This window comes from Pleurodeles waltl, chromosome 12 (genome assembly GCF_031143425.1).
Source record: "Pleurodeles waltl isolate 20211129_DDA chromosome 12, aPleWal1.hap1.20221129, whole genome shotgun sequence".
Lineage (NCBI taxonomy): Eukaryota > Metazoa > Chordata > Amphibia > Caudata > Salamandridae > Pleurodeles > Pleurodeles waltl.
Window position 1 is genome coordinate 628,017,674 of NC_090451.1, and position 16,176 is coordinate 628,033,849.

A 16,176-nucleotide genomic window follows, 5' to 3' on the forward strand; every position below is an offset into this window, starting at 1 on the left:
AGGTTTGCAAAGGATGCTGGGTAACAGAACCTGGTCCGAGCCACACAAGTCACCCCATCTTGGATTCCCCTAGGTCTCTAGTTTTCAGAAATGCACAGGTTTGGTAGGTTTCCCTAGGTGGCGGCTGAGCTACAAGCCAAAATCTACAGGTAGGCACTTTGCAAAAAACACCTCTGTTTTCCTTCACAAATTTGGATGTGTCCACGTTGCGGTTTGGGGCGTTTCCTGTCGCGGGCGCTAGGCCTACCCACACAAGTGAGGTATCATTTTTATCGGGAGACGTGGGGGAACGCTGGGTGGAAGGAAATTCGTGGCTCCTCTCAGATTCCAGAACTTTCTGCCACGGAAATGAGAGGAACATGTGTTTTTTTAGCCAAATTTTGAGGTTTGCAAAGGATTCTGGGTAACAGAACCTGGTCCGAGCCACACAAGTCACCCCATCTTGGATTCCCCTAGGTCTCTAGTTTTCAGAAATGCACAGGTTTGGTAGGTTTCCCTAGGTGGCGGCTGAGCTACAGGCCAAAATCTACAGGTAGGCACTTTGCAAAAAACACCTCTGTTTTCCTTCACCAATTTGGCTGTGTCCACGTTGCGCTTTGGGGCATTTCCTGTCACGGGCGCTAGGCCTACCCACACAAGTGAGGTATCATTTTTATCGGGAGACGTGGGGGAACGCTGGGTGGAAGGAAATTCGTGGCTCCTCTCAGATTCCAGAACTTTCTGCCACAGAAATGTTAGGAACATGTGTTTTTTTAGCCAAATTTTGAGGTTTGCAAAGGATTCTGGGTAACAGAACCTGGTCCGAGCCACACAAGTCATCCCATCTTGGATTCCCCTAGGTCTCTAGTTTTCAGAAATGCACAGGTTTGGTAGATTTCCCTAGGTGGCGGCTGAGCTACAAGCCAAAATCTACAGGTAGGCACTTTGCAAAAAACACCTCTGTTTTCCTTCAAAAATTTGGATGTGTCCACGTTGTGGTTTGGGGCGTTTCCTGTCACGGGCTCTAGGCCTACCCACACAAGTGAGGTATCATTTTTATCGGGAGACGTGGGGGAACGCTGGGTGGAAGGAAATTCGTTGCTCCTCTCAGATTCCAGAACTTTCTGCCACAGAAATGTGAGGAACATGTGTTTTTTTTATCCAAATTTTGAGGTTTGCAAAGGATTCTGGGTAACAGAACCTGGTCCGAGCCACACAAGTCACCCCATCTTGGATTCCCCTAGGTCTCTAGTTTTCAGAAATGCACAGGTTTGGTAGGTTTCCCTAGGTGGCGGCTGAGCTACAGGCCAAAATCTACAGGTAAGCACTTTGCAAAAAACACCTCTGTTTTCCTTCAAAAATTTGGCTGTGTCCACGTTGCGCTTTGGGGCATTTCCTGTCACGGGCGCTAGGCCTACCCACACAAGTGAGGTATCATTTTTATCGGGAGACGTGGGGGAACGCTGGGTGGAAGGAAATTCGTGGCTACTCTCAGATTCCAGAACTTTCTGCCACAGAAATGTGAGGAACATGTGTTTTTTTAGCCAAATTTTGAGGTTTGCAAAGGATTCTGGGTAACAGAACCTGGTCCGAGCCACACAACTCACCCCATCTTGGATTCCCCTGGGTCTCTAGTTTTCAGAAATGCACAGGTTTGGTAGGTTTCCCTAGGTGGCGGCTGAGCTACAAGCCAAAATCTACAGGTAGGCACTTTGCAAAAAACACCTCTGTTTTCCTTCACAAATTTGGATGTGTCCACGTTGCGCTTTGGGGCATTTCCTGTCACGGGCGCTAGGCCTACCCACACAAGTGAGGTATCATTTTTATCGGGAGACGTGGGGGAACGCTGGGTGGAAGGAAATTCGTGGCTCCTCTCAGATTCCAGAACTTTCTGCCACAGAAATGTGAGGAACATGTGTTTTTTAGCCAAATGTTGAGGTTTGCAAAGGATTCTGGGTAACAGAACCTGGTCCGAGCCACACAAGTCACCCCATCTTGGATTCCCCTAGGTCTCTAGTTTTCAGAAATGCACAGGTTTGGTAGGTTTCCCTAGGTGGCGGCTGAGCTACAGGCCAAAATCTACAGGTAGGCACTTTGCAAAAAACACCTCTGTTTTCCTTCAAAAATTTGGCTGTGTCCACGTTGCACTTTGGGGCATTTCCTGTCACGGGCGCTAGGCCTACCCACACAAGTGAGGTATCATTTTTATCGGGAGACGTGGGGGAACGCTGGGTGGAAGGAAATTTGGGGCTCCTCTCAGATTCCAGAACTTTCTGCCACAGAAATGTTAGGAACATGTGTTTTTTTAGCCAAATTTTGAGGTTTGCAAAGGATTCTGGGTAACAGAACCTGGTCCGAGCCACACAAGTCACCCCATCTTGGATTCCCCTAGGTCTCTAGTTTTCAGAAATGCACAGGTTTGGTAGGTTTCCCTAGGTGGCGGCTGAGCTACAGGCCAAAATCTACAGGTAGGTACTTTGCAAAAAACACCTCTGTTTTCCTTAAAAAAAATTGGCTGTGTCCATGTTGCGCTTTGGGGCATTTCCTGTCCCGGGCGCTAGGCCTACCCACACAAGTGAGGTATCATTTTTATCGGGAGACGTGGGGGAACGCTGGGTGGAAGGAAATTCGTGGCTCCTCTCAGATTCCAGAACTTTCTGCCACAGAAATGTGAGGAACATGTGTTTTTTTAGCCAAATTTTGAGGTTTGCAAAGGATTCTGGGTAACAGAACCTGGTCCGAGCCACACAAGTCACCCCATCTTGGATTCCCCTAGGTCTCTAGTTTTCAGAAATGCACAGATTTGGTAGGTTTCCCTAGGTGGCGGCTGAGCTACAGGCCACAATCTACAGGTAGGCACTTTGCAAAAAAAACCTCTGTTTTCCTTCAAAATTTGGATGTGTCCACGTTGCGGTTTGGGGCGTTTTCTGTTGCGGGCGCTAGACATACCCACACAAGTGAGGTATCATTTTTATCGGGAGACGTGGGGGAACGCTGGGTGGAAGGAAATTTGTGGCTCCTCTCAGATTCCAGAACTTTCTGCCACAGAAATGTTAGGAACATGTGTTTTTTTAGCCAAATTTTGAGGTTTGCGAAGGATTCTGGGTAACAGAACCTGGTCCGAGCCACACAAGTCACCCCATCTTGGATTCCCCTAGGTCTCTAGTTTTCAGAAATGCACAGGTTTGGTAGGTTTCCCTAGGTGGCGGCTGAGCTACAAGCCAAAATCTACAGGTAGGCACTTTGCAAAAAACACCTCTGTTTTCCTTCAAAAATTTGCCTGTGTCCATGTTGCGCTTTGGGGCATTTCCTGTCCCGGGCGCTAGGCCTACCCACACAAGTGAGGTATCATTTTTATCGGGAGACGTGGGGGAACGCTGGGTGGAAGGAAATTCGTGGCTCCTCTCAGATTCCAGAACTTTCTGCCACAGAAATGTGAGGAACATGTGTTTTTTAGCCAAATGTTGAGGTTTGCAAAGGATTCTGGGTAACAGAACCTGGTCCGAGCCACACAAGTCACCCCATCTTGGATTCCCCTAGGTCTCTAGTTTTCAGAAATGCACAGGTTTGGTAGGTTTCCTTAGGTGGCGGCTGAGCTACAGGCCAAAATCTACAGGTAGGCACTTTGCAAAAAACACCTCTGTTTTCCTTCAAAAATTTGGCTGTGTCCACGTTGCACTTTGGGGCATTTCCTGTCACGGGCGCTAGGCCTACCCACACAAGTGAGGTATCATTTTTATCGGGAGACGTGGGGGAACGCTGGGTGGAAGGAAATTTGTGGCTCCTCTCAGATTCCAGAACTTTCTGCCACAGAAATGTTAGGAACATGTGTTTTTTTAGCCAAATTTTGAGGTTTGCAAAGGATTCTGGGTAACAGAACCTGGTCCGAGCCACACAAGTCACCCCATCTTGGATTCCCCTAGGTCTCTAGTTTTCAGAAATGCACAGGTTTGGTAGGTTTCCCTAGGTGGCGGCTGAGCTACAGGCCAAAATCTACAGGTAGGTACTTTGCAAAAAACACCTCTGTTTTCCTTAAAAAATTTGGCTGTGTCCATGTTCCGCTTTGGGGCATTTCCTGTCCCGGGCACTAGGCCTACCCACACAAGTGAGGTATCATTTTTATCGGGAGACGTGGGGGAACGCTGGGTGGAAGGAAATTCGTGGCTCCTCTCAGATTCCAGAACTTTCTGCCACAGAAATGTGAGGAACATGTGTTTTTTTAGCCAAATTTTGAGGTTTGCAAAGGATTCTGGGTAACAGAACCTGGTCCGAGCCACACAAGTCACCCCATCTTGGATTCCCCTAGGTCTCTAGTTTTCAGAAATGCACAGGTTTGGTAGGTTTCCCTAGGTGGCGGCTGAGCTATAGGCCAAAATCTACAGGTAGGCACTTTGCAAAAAAAACCTCTGTTTTCCTTCACAAATTTGGATGTGTCCACGTTGCGGTTTGGGGCGTTTTCTGTTGCGGGCGCTAGACATACCCACACAAGTGAGGTATCATTTTTATCGGGAGACGTGGGGGAACGCTGGGTGGAAGGAAATTTGTGGCTCCTCTCAGATTCCAGAACTTTCTGCCACAGAAATGTTAGGAACATGTGTTTTTTTAGCCAAATTTTGAGGTTTGCGAAGGATTCTGGGTAACAGAACCTGGTCCGAGCCACACAAGTCACCCCATCTTGGATTCCCCTAGGTCTCTAGTTTTCAGAAATGGACAGGTTTGGTAGGTTTCCCTAGGTGGCGGCTGAGCTACAAGCCAAAATCTACAGGTAGGCACTTTGCAAAAAACACCTCTGTTTTCCTTCAAAAATTTGGCTGTGTCCATGTTGCGCTTTGGGGCATTTCCTGTCCCGGGCGCTAGGCCTACCCACACAAGTGAGGTATCATTTTTATCGGGAGACGTGGGGGAACGCTGGGTGGAAGGAAATTCGTGGCTCCTCTCAGATTCCAGAACTTTCTGCCACAGAAATGTTAGGAACATGTGTTTTTTTAGCCAAATTTTGAGGTTTGCAAAGGATTCTGGGTAACAGAACCTGGTCCGAGCCACACAAGTCACCCCATCTTGGATTCCCCTAGGTCTCTAGTTTTCAGAAAGGCACAGGTTTGGTAGGTTTCCCTAGGTGGCGGCTGAGCTACAGGCCAAAATCTACAGGTAGGTACTTTGCAAAAAACACCTCTGTTTTCCTTCACAAATTTGGATGTGTCCACGTTGCGGTTTGGGGCGTTTTCTGTCGCGGGCACTAGGACTACCCACACAAGTGAGGTATAATTTTTATCGGGAGACGTGGGGGAACGCTGGGTGGAAGGAAATTCGTGGCTCCTCTCAGATTCCAGAACTTTCTGCCACAGAAATGTTAGGAACATGTGTTTTTTTAGCCAAATTTTGAGGTTTGCAAAGGATTCTGGGTAACAGAACCTGGTCCGAGCCACACAAGTCACCCCATCTTGGATTCCCCTAGGTCTCTAGTTTTCAGAAAGGCACAGGTTTGGTAGGTTTCCCTAGGTGGCGGCTGAGCTACAGGCCAAAATCTACAGGTAGGTACTTTGCAAAAAACACCTCTGTTTTCCTTCACAAATTTGGATGTGTCCACGTTGCGGTTTGGGGCGTTTTCTGTCGCGGGCACTAGGACTACCCACACAAGTGAGGTATAATTTTTATCGGGAGACGTGGGGGAACGCTGGGTGGAAGGAAATTCGTGGCTCCTCTCAGATTCCAGAACTTTCTGCCACAGAAATGTGAGGAACATGTGTTTTTTTAGCCAAATTTTGAGGTTTGCAAAGGATTCTGGGTAACAGAACCTGGTCCGAGCCACACAATTCACCCCATCTTGGATTCCCCTAGGTCTCTTGTTTTCAGAAATGCACAGGTTTGGTAGGTTTCCCTAGGTGGCGGCTGAGCTACAAGCCAAAATCTACAGGTAGGCACTTTGCAAAAAACACCTCTGTTTTCCTTCACAAATGTGGATGTGTCCACGTTGCGGTTTGGGGCGTTTCCTGTCGCGGGCGCTAGGCCTACCCACACAAGTGAGGTATCATTTTTATCAGGAGACGTGGGGGAACGCTGGGTGGAAGGAAATTCGTGGCTCCTCTCAGATTCCAGAACTTTCTGCCACAGAAATGAGAGGAACATGTGTTTTTTTAGCCAAATTTTGAGGTTTGCAAAGGATTCTGGGTAACAGAACCTGGTCCGAGCCACACAAGTCACCCCATCTTGGATTCCCCTAGGTCTCTAGTTTTCAGAAATGCACAGGTTTGGTAGGTTTCCCTTGGTGGCGGCTGAGCTACAGGCCAAAATCTACATGTAGGCACTTTGCAAAAAACACCTCTGTTTTCCTTCACCAATTTGGCTGTGTCCACGTTGCGCTTTGGGGCATTTCCTGTCACGGGCGCTAGGCCTACCCACACAAGTGAGGTATCATTTTTATCGGGAGACGTGGGGGAACGCTGGGTGGAAGGAAATTCGTGGCTCCTCTCAGATTCCAGAACTTTCTGCCACAGAAATGTGAGGAACATGTGTTTTTTTAGCCAAATTTTGAGGGTTGCAAAGGATTCTAGGTAACAGAACCTGGTCCGAGCCACACAAGTCACCCCATCTTGGATTCCCCTAGGTCTCTAGTTTTCAGAAATGCACAGGTTTGGTAGGTTTCCCTAGGTGGCGGCTGAGCTACAAGCCAAAATCTACAGGTAGGCACTTTGCAAAAAACACCTCTGTTTTCCTTCAAAAATTTGGCTGTGTCCACGTTGCGCTTTGGACCATTTCCTGTCACGGGAGCTAGGCCTACCCACACAAGTGAGGTATCATTTGTATCGGGAGACGTGGGGGAACGCTGGGCGGAAGGAAATTCGTGGCTCCTCTCAGATTCCAGAACTTTCTGCCACAGAAATGTGAGGAACATGTGTTTTTTTAGCCAAATTTTGAGGTTTGCAAAGGATTCTGGGTAACAGAACCTGGTCCGAGCCACACAAGTCACCCCATCTTGGATTCCCCTAGGTCTCTAGTTTTCAGAAATGCACAGGTTTGGTAGGTTTCCCTAGGTGGCGGCTGAGCTAGAGGCCAAAATCTACAGGTAGTCACTTTGCTAAAAACAGCTCTGTTTTCTGTGATGTGTCCACGTTGTGTTTTGGGGCATATCCTGTCGCGGGCGCTAGGCCTACCCACACAAGTGAGGTATCATTTTTATCGGGAGAGTTGGAGGAACATAGAATAGCAAAACAAGTGTTATTGCCCCTTGTCTTTCTCTACATTTTTTCCTTCCAAATGTAAGACAGTGTGTAAAAAAGACGTCTATTTGAGAAATGCCCTGTAATTCACATGCTAGTATGGGCACCCCGGAATTCAGAGATGTGCAAATAACCACTGCTTCTCAACACCTTATCTTGTGCCCATTTTGGAAATACAAAGGTTTTCTTGATAGCTATTTGTTACTCTTTATATTTCAGCAAATGAATTGCTGTATACCCGGCATAGATTGAAAACCCACTGCAGGGTGCAGGTCATTTATTGGCTCTGGGTACCTAGAGTTCTTGATGAACCTATAAGCCCTATATATCCCCGCAACCAGAAGAGTCCAGCAGACGTAACGGTATATTGCTTTCGAAAATCTGACATTGCTGGAAAAAGTTACAGAGTAAAACGTAGAGAAAAATTGATGTTTTTTTCACCTCAATTTCATTATTTTTCTTTTTCAGTTGTTATTTTCTGTAGGAAACCCTTGTAGGATCTACACAAATTACCCCTTGCTGAATTCAGATTTTTGTCTACTTTTCAAAAATGTTGCGGTTTCTGGGATCCAGCGTTGGTTTCATGCCCATTTCTGTCACTGACTGGAAGGAGGCTGAAAGCACAACAAATCGTAAAAATGGGGTATGTCCCCGTAAAATGCCAAAATTGTGTTGAAAAATTGGGTTTTCTGATTCAAGTCTGCCTGTTCCTGAAAGCTGGGAAGCTGGTGATTTTATCACGGCAAACCCTTTGTTGATGCCCTTTTCAGGGGAAAAACCACAAGCCTTCTTCTGCAGCCCATTTTTCCAATTTTTTTGAAAAAAACGAAATGTTCACTGTTTTTTGGCTAATTTCTTGGCCTCCTTCTGGGGAACCCACAAAGTCTGGGTACCTCTAGAATCCCTAGGATGTTGGAAAAAAAGGACGCAAATTTGGCGTGGGTAGCTTATGTGAACAAAAAGTTATGAGGGCCTAAGCGCGAACTGCTCCAAATAGCGAAAAAAAGGCTCAGAACAGGATAGGGAAAAGGCCTGGCAGCGAAGGGGTTAAAGGGAGCAGCCCCTTAGTGTTTCATCACTGCCCAGGAGTAGTATTTTGTCAGTGGCCACCTGCCTTGTAAGGAAGCCACAGCCAGCGCAAGACTAATCCCCCTTGACCCCAGGTGTATGATGACACATCCGGTCTTAGGGGGAGGTCCGTGGGGGTACTTTGGTGGGCTCACCACCTGGATACTCCTCTTTTTGTGGCCAGCAGCAGAGAAAAGCTCATAGGGTCATGTTGGGCTGGATCATGAGTGCCGGTGGAGTGACTGCTCTCGCAAATGCCAATACCAGAGTTTACAAGGCATGTCAAAGGGGCAACCTGGTGCAGCAATGTGGGCTTAAAGCATGCATGTCAGTAATTGTCTCTCAATTTCAATTTAGCGCACAGATACATCATGGAAACAAGGGGAGTGACCACAAAGACAACACACCTTGGGTAAGAGCAAGGTTTGCGCCAATGCAGACCAAAGGCGGCATCATTATTCACCAAAGCGATGCAAGCTTAGTATTGAAAGGGTGCAAAAGGGTACATGAATGGAAAACTTTGGCACCTGTAGTCAACACAGGGCTTTAATTAGGACAGGACAGCTTTAAGATTTGCTTTCTAATTCCAGACAAACGCTCACGTTTTCATGGGCAACGGTAGTCCCTCAAGAGGTATTTCATGCAACCCTGCATCAAGTGCCATCCAAGGAGCAAGTACCTAGGAATGGGAAAAGGATGGCGAGTAAGGGTCGGGTAGCAATGGGGCACTTTGCCAGCAGCTGGTTAGAGTGACAGCTCCAGGCACCCCCCAAAGCACAAGTAGAGCAGAGTTAAGACAGAAGTACACGAAATAGGAATTACTTTTACATTGTCTATTCAGGCCAGGGCACCAAAGCAAAAGGACCCTCTACCCATTGCAACACAGATCCGTGGCAGAAATGGAGGGTCAAAACTCTCCAGCACGATTCTCCATCAGATACCCCCAGCCTAGGGGCAGCGACAAGCGAAGCAGGCGAAGCAGCTTTCTGGGCAGAATTTACATAATTGGAGAAGGCACAGGGGGTCAACTGGACCCTAGGGTCCCTGGCGGATCAAACAGCCACACCATTTGTGGCCCGATAACACACAACCCCAAAAGACGAAGTGTATATGCTGTAGCAGGAAGACTCAGGTGTGGCTTCCTTGAGCCAGGACGACCCACTACCTTCAAGGGAAAAAAGACAGCAGGACCAAGCAGCACCACCAAGCAGAGAAAAGCAAGGAAATCACCAATAGGCTCATCTCCCCCAGGAGTCAGACCACCCGATCCCTGCATGGTGAGCAAGCCCACTGTGAGACAGCTTACATCACAGCCTCCTGAAGCAAGCACCAATGTGAAGCAACCCAGCAGCCCAAAGAAATCAACGAATCATGGCAGTCGGGTAAAATAATCGATGTGCTGCAATGGCTCGTGGCCAAGGTAAAACCTCTGGAGCAGTCCAGTGCTTTGGCAAGGAGAAAAAGGGATGTAGGGTGTCAAGGCCTAAGAACAGTTTAGGGGCAAGGCAAGACTCCACTGCCCACCAACCCTGGCAAGGGGGACATCCACCCAAGCACTAGCCCTGGCCCCACAGAAGTAAGCAGCTCAGAGAAGAGCGAGACAGGCCAGTGAGGGAACACAAGCGGTGATACCCCAGCCTTAAGTTATGCACCACCAGCACCCATCTTATCTGCCAGGACATCGCTAGCTTGGAGAATCCCCTTAGCCACAAAGGAAAGAATTTGGAAAAGGAAATTCAAAGATGCACAGCGATGAGGGCACTGACACGACCGTGCTGACAGTGAAGGAAGAGGATAGGAATCCCAGGCATAAAGCCGTGCCCAAGCAGACATTGGATAACTGGCTCGAGGCCTTCTCAATCCTATCAACCATAATCATGGAAAAATTTCCAGAGCAAGGCCCAGTGCTATGCAATTACAATAGGACCATCCAGGATGAGGCCAAGCTCAATGGAGGCACAGGTTGGTTAACATACGATATGCAATTCAGGCAAAAGATGGAATACACGCACACAATGACATGGGAGAGCAAGGACATAGAGTTGTTGATGCAGCACTTGGGGGCCAGAAATGCACCTACACACAGGGATAGGGTCCACCAGTCCAATGCACTCAGGTAAGAATTCGACACAAGCACGTACTATAGGAGGTACTTCACAGCAGGGCGGCAGCCCTTTAGAGTGAGCAAATGGGGGGGTTTGTTACAGGGGCCAGCACACACGGAAGCAGGGCAATTCAGTGTGCAGCCTTAACAAAAACAAGGCTTGCACATGGGGGACAGCATGTAAATTTAGCCACACACGCTCCAAGTGCTCTGGCGCCCACCCAGTGTCAGGTACGTGGGAGGCAGGGCTCAAGGCAAGATGAACCTAGGGCTGCAGGGCTCGGTGCATGTACAAAGCAGTCATAAGATTGGTGATACATTTGCGACCTCACCTTTCAAATTTCACACTTTGGTAGCAATACTGGCAGATTATCCTTGGCATTATGCACAAAAACTACTGTTCTAGGGTTTCAGAGATGGTTTTGCCATCCCTTACACAGGCCTACTGGTAGCGAGAACAGCCAAGAATTTTAAGTCCGCCATTGATTTACCACGAGTGGTGGACAGTGAATAGTGAAAGAATGCCAACTAGGGCAGATAGCTGGCCCTTTTGAATCTCCTCCATTATAGAACTTGATTATTTCTCCACTAGGTGTTGTCCTTAAAAAGGAGCAGGGTAAATTCTGCCTCATCCATCACCTGTCTAACCCCAAGGGCACATTGGTGATTGACTGCCTGGTAGAAGGCTCATGCTCTGTGACATTTGCATGCTTTGATGACACAGTGGCATTGATTCCCCAGGCAGGACCACGTGCATAGAATCTGCCGCCAGGCTATTACCAGTCCACACCAACAGTTTCCACCTGCTCGGCATTCAGTGGCGTGACCGTGTTTACTTTCACAAGTGCATGCCTCTGGGCTGTGCAGTGTCATGCTCATACTTCGAAACTTTCAGCTCCTTCTTGGAGTCAGCTCTCAAGAAGAAAGACCCCTCAATGAGTGCCATGCACTCCCTGCATGACTATTTGCTTACTGGGTAGGTGGACATAAATGATTATCATGAGACCCTTTTAGCTTTTCAGCTTTGCAAGGGATTGGGAGATCTGGTGGCAATCGAGAAAAAACACAGGGCTCCCACATGTTCTCACATTCCTGTGGATGTGTCTTTTGCCACGGGACAAAATAGAGGCTCTCTGCACTGAGATCCAGAACATCCTAAGTAGGGAGAAGGTGGCTCTGGACACTGTTCAAACCCTGCTAGGCAGAGTCAATTTTGTTGCTAGAGTAATCCCTGCAGGAAGGCCATTTGCACAGAGATTGGCATGGGATTCCTTCAGCCAAGGCTGTCAGGAAGCATCTCTTGATTCAGCTGAATCAATGGATCAAAAAACACCTGGCCATATGGGCCACCTTCCTGAGAGCGTTCAGTGGGGCACTAATCTGGCGAGTCCCACGAGCAACCAACCATCCCCTTAGGCTGTTCACAGCTGCATCAGGGCGCAACAGATTGGGACCCATACTAGGAACCCGATGGTGGCCCAACGTTTGGCACAAGAAGGGCACCACGAAGAACGTAGCAGTCCTGGAGCCTTTTCCCATAGCATTGGCATTCCAATTGTGGACCAGAGAACTGAAGGATAGGAATATAGTGTTTTGGTCTGACAATATGGCAGTAGTGCACACAGTTACCACCCAGACAGTGAAATGCCCCATCTTGCTGAGCAGCTGGTCAAGGCTTGCCTGTACAGCATCGTTGACTTCGAAAAGTATAAAGAACACCGCAGCTGATGCACAAGGACACATGGCTACTTTCAGCAAGATGGGGTGCATCTATCAGAATTGGGCACTGAGGTGTTTGTAAGGAACATTTGGTGGGCCCTGAAAACATTTGGTTGTGGCAAATGAACCCTAGAGCTACACAGGTGGGGGACTCAAAGTCGCGGTAGGCCACCCTGAGCTATGGTGGGTATTACAGGTGATCCTAATGAAAAAAGTGGTTAATACCCCATCAGGTGATCGTAGGAGGCCAAGAGAAGAATGGGACGGCAACCCCTTCATCCCGTAAGGGGCAATTGGTATCCTGACAGCTGGCGGTTGGCCTTACCTCGCTACGGGGTGGCACGTAGACAGTAACCACTAAAAAATGATTGGGTCGTAGCTCCAATGCGAAATATAAAGCACCAGAAGGATAATAAGACAATGTGCTGCCCGGTGGCTGGAGATTGTTTCAGGATGGGTGTCAGCAGTTAGTCCTAAACAGCTCTGCACTCCTATGATTTCCTGTTTCGTGTATCCTGCATTACAGAATATGAATAAACTTGCGACAGTTTTTCCCACAAACACTGTGTGGTCTCTTTTTGTTGGTGATGCAACTGTAATTGGTCATGAAAGTACGTGTGTAGACATGTCAGATGAAAGAAGGGCTAGGGGTGGAAATGCTAGGTGGATGGTCATGTAACCCGCAGGGGGGCACTAAAGGGGACAGCCCCTTGGTGTTTCCTCACTGCTCAGGAGTAGTATTTTCTTGTGGCCAGCTGGCTTAGTAAGGTAGCCACGGCCAGCACAAGATTACACCTCCCCCTTGACCCCAGGTGTTTTGACAACACTTCCGGCCTGGGGGGGAGGTTGGCGGGGGTACTTAGGTGGGCTCGCCACCTGGATATTCCTGGTTCAGTGGCCAGCACCAGAGGAATTTTAAATCCACCCACCCTGCAGGAACAGGATAGCCAAGAAGAGCAGCCAATCGCTGCACAGCACTGCAAGGGGAGTTACAGAGTGATCCTAATGCAGAAAGTGATTAATACCCCATCAGGTGGAGATGGGGCAACTAAATATGAGATCCCCAGGCGCATGGGGCAATGAGAAGAACGCAGTGGCGACCCCCTTCGTCCCATAACCGGCAGTGGTATCAGGACAGCTGGTGGCTGGCTTCACCTCGCTCCGTGGTGGCACGGAGGCAGCACCCATTAAATAATTATTGGGCCACAGCCCCAATGCAAAATATATAGCACCGGATGGATAGTAAGATGGCAATGCGATGCCCGGTGGCTGGAGATTGTTTCAGGATGGATGTCAACAGTTAGTCCTAAATGGCGCTGCACTCGTATGAATACCCGTACACTAACCCTGCCTCTGTGCTGCATAACAGAATATGAATAAACTTGCAACAGATTTTCCCACAAACAGCGTGTGGTCTATTTTTGTTGCTAATGCAACTGTAATTGATCATGAAAGTATGTGTGTAGCCATGTCCGATTACGGAAGGGCTGGGGTGCAAACGCTAGATGGTGTTAACTTTCTCTAGCCATCCCCATTGGGCTCTCTATCTCTGGCACCTTTTTATCTCTCTGTCATAAATGCTCTAGTGCGTGAAATCTTCCTTGTGCCCTGCAGTTTATAGACACTACCATTTGTATGACGTCACTTAGTCCCACTAATGATCAGACATAACTTCTATTAATGTAATCTTCCATGAAGTAAGTGGAGAAAACGTATTGGCTAATTTCCGTGAGATATGCAAGTAACCAAAAATAGACAAAAAACATTCGATGTACCACTAACGTTGGGTTCTCACGTAGTGTGCTGTTCACAATAAGCCCCTTAACGCTTCGTCAGAAGTACTAAGCGCTATAGAAATTTAATTACAATACAGCGGTAGGCGGGCCCTTAATTCTAAATGATTAACGATTTTGTAATTCTGCCTGAGTGTGAAGTCACTCAAAGCACTCTGACGGAAGTAATGCGACAGAAAACACTATATTGTTTTTTTCCCACTCGTCTCAGACCGTATATTGCTTTATGTGTAACCGTACCACCAAAGAACAACTCACTTAACTCAGCCAATGCGCCTAGAAGCTGAGTAAGACGCTGTTTGGAGGGTTTAAGAAATCCCAAACGCCTGTGTGTGCCTACCTTGATGAGCAGCGTAGATGCGAGGCTTCTGGACTCAGTCGGGGCGCGATGGTAGCTCTTCTTGGATGGCTGGCGAATTTCTACACGTCGTGCAGGGTGGCTGGCTTCGCGGGATAGTCAGTGCCTATCTAGTTTCCCTACAGGCCGTCCCCGCTGCGTCACTATGGCAACATCCATCAACAATGCATGAGCCGCCTCCGCGGAGACTGGCGTGAGGATCCTCCAACCAAGGGCCTTGGAAAGTGGGCGAAGCCAGACCATGTTTTTCCCACCGCTGTGTTTTTTTTTTGGCAGAAAAGTATTGTGCTCAAACAGGCACGTAGGGTGCCCGTGTCTTCTACCCTGTCTGGACAAATGGGAGAATTTGAGGATGTCTACTGTATTTCAACTAAAACTTACGCGAACAGGTGCAGATGCTGAAGTGCCATGATTGCTCTGAAGGCACATGGATGTTTGTTGTGAAATATAAAAAAAACACGGTTTTATCGTCGTTATTCAGCACCTTTGCAATGCCAACTCACATTCCACGTCAATGGGACCCTCACTTTTTTGTTTCTTGATTACTGTTACTGCTGTAGAAAAATCCACTTGTGGAGCAGTCTGCAGACAAAAACTCAAGACTATTATTCTTTGAAATAGGATCCGCGATTTCACTTCTCAAATGCCACTTCTGGAATGGAGAAGTTTAATATACATATAAAAAATATTTTGTAGGGCTCTTAGACTCTGCCATAAACGTAAGAAGTATTGGGTTTTTTTGTCAGATGGAACCGCTGGTAACAAATTTACCTAGGGCCCTTCAATCTCACACTATGACTCTGCAACTTTGTCTTTGCTGTTTTTAGGTCCCACCTAAGGCAGCGCACACTGTCTGTAGTGCGAAACGTTGTTAGCTTACAATGGGCCTAGAGTCTGCCCCTTGCTTACCATCAGTTGGCTTCATTGTCACTCGCATTTGCTTGCTTCTTATTAGGCAGCTTCCGTGGTCTTTCCTTCTTCGTCTTGTTTTTGTCTGCCCCCTGTAGCATGGGAACTGCTCATTTGTCAGGCACTACTTTTTTATTTTTAAGCATGCTATGAGAAAGCATGTGTTTTCCAGCAGTCTTGCCTCTGTCCTCCCACCACCATGTTCCTTTTTCTCGCTCTCCCTTAGGTACCGGTCTTGCTTCCTCAAAGCCCAACTTCCCTTGCCATTCTTGTTTCCCCTCCTCTCCTTGTCCACCGCCCACCTGCCCACTCTCTGTTGTCCATGTGCTTCATCATACACTACTGCTTGTTCTCAGTTGTCCGGGTGGTGCTCCAGACCCAAATAAGTCAGATCACTTCACCATCCTCTACCACCTCCCCATATTGTCAACTTGTTTCCCCCATGCCCTCTTGCCTGCCCTCCATCGTCAGCTTGCTTCCCCATCCTCACTCGCCTGCCCTCTGTTGTCAGCTTACAACGCCAACCCCTCCCTCCCCCTGTTGTCACCCTGCTGTCGCAAACCCTACTACCTGCCTGTCAACTTGCTTCTCACTCCATTCCCACCTGCACTCTGTTGTCGGCCTGACCAGCCCTTCTCACCTGCCCTCCCTTGTTACTTTGCTCCCACAGCCCCTCCTGCGCAGCTTGCTCTCCTTGCCCCTCCGATCTGCCCTCAATTGACACCTTACTGCCCCATTCCCTCCTGCACATCCTCCATTGCCAGCTTTCCACCACAGCCCCAACTTACTGCCCTGTTTTCCAGCTTGCTTTGCCAGTACCTCCAGCCCACCATCTGTTAGCTTGCTGCAATCCCTCCAGCCTGCCCTCCATTGTCTGCTTCCTTTCCTATCCTTTTCATATTGTGGAATGATTGCTGTTTGGGTGAATGCTTGTATGAGTGAGTAAATGGCTACCTGTATGATGTCTGAGTACTACGGTGGATGGATGGACGACTAGAAGGATGTTTGAATGGTTGGGTTGGTGCTGAA

The 16,176-nt window shown here is 48.1% G+C and overlaps 1 protein-coding gene across 2 annotated transcripts in view; it reads right to left on the reverse strand.

Moving 5' to 3' along the window:
- TTC24 (tetratricopeptide repeat domain 24) overlaps positions 1 to 14,350 on the reverse strand; it is a 115,325-nt gene extending 100,975 nt beyond the window's left edge. For both annotated transcript variants that reach the window (XM_069218033.1, XM_069218032.1), the window contains exon 1: positions 14,221 to 14,350. The gene's annotated coding sequence lies outside the window, so the exon portion shown is untranslated. The remainder of the gene's footprint in view (positions 1 to 14,220) is intronic.
- Between the last annotated feature and the right edge of the window lie 1,826 nt (positions 14,351 to 16,176).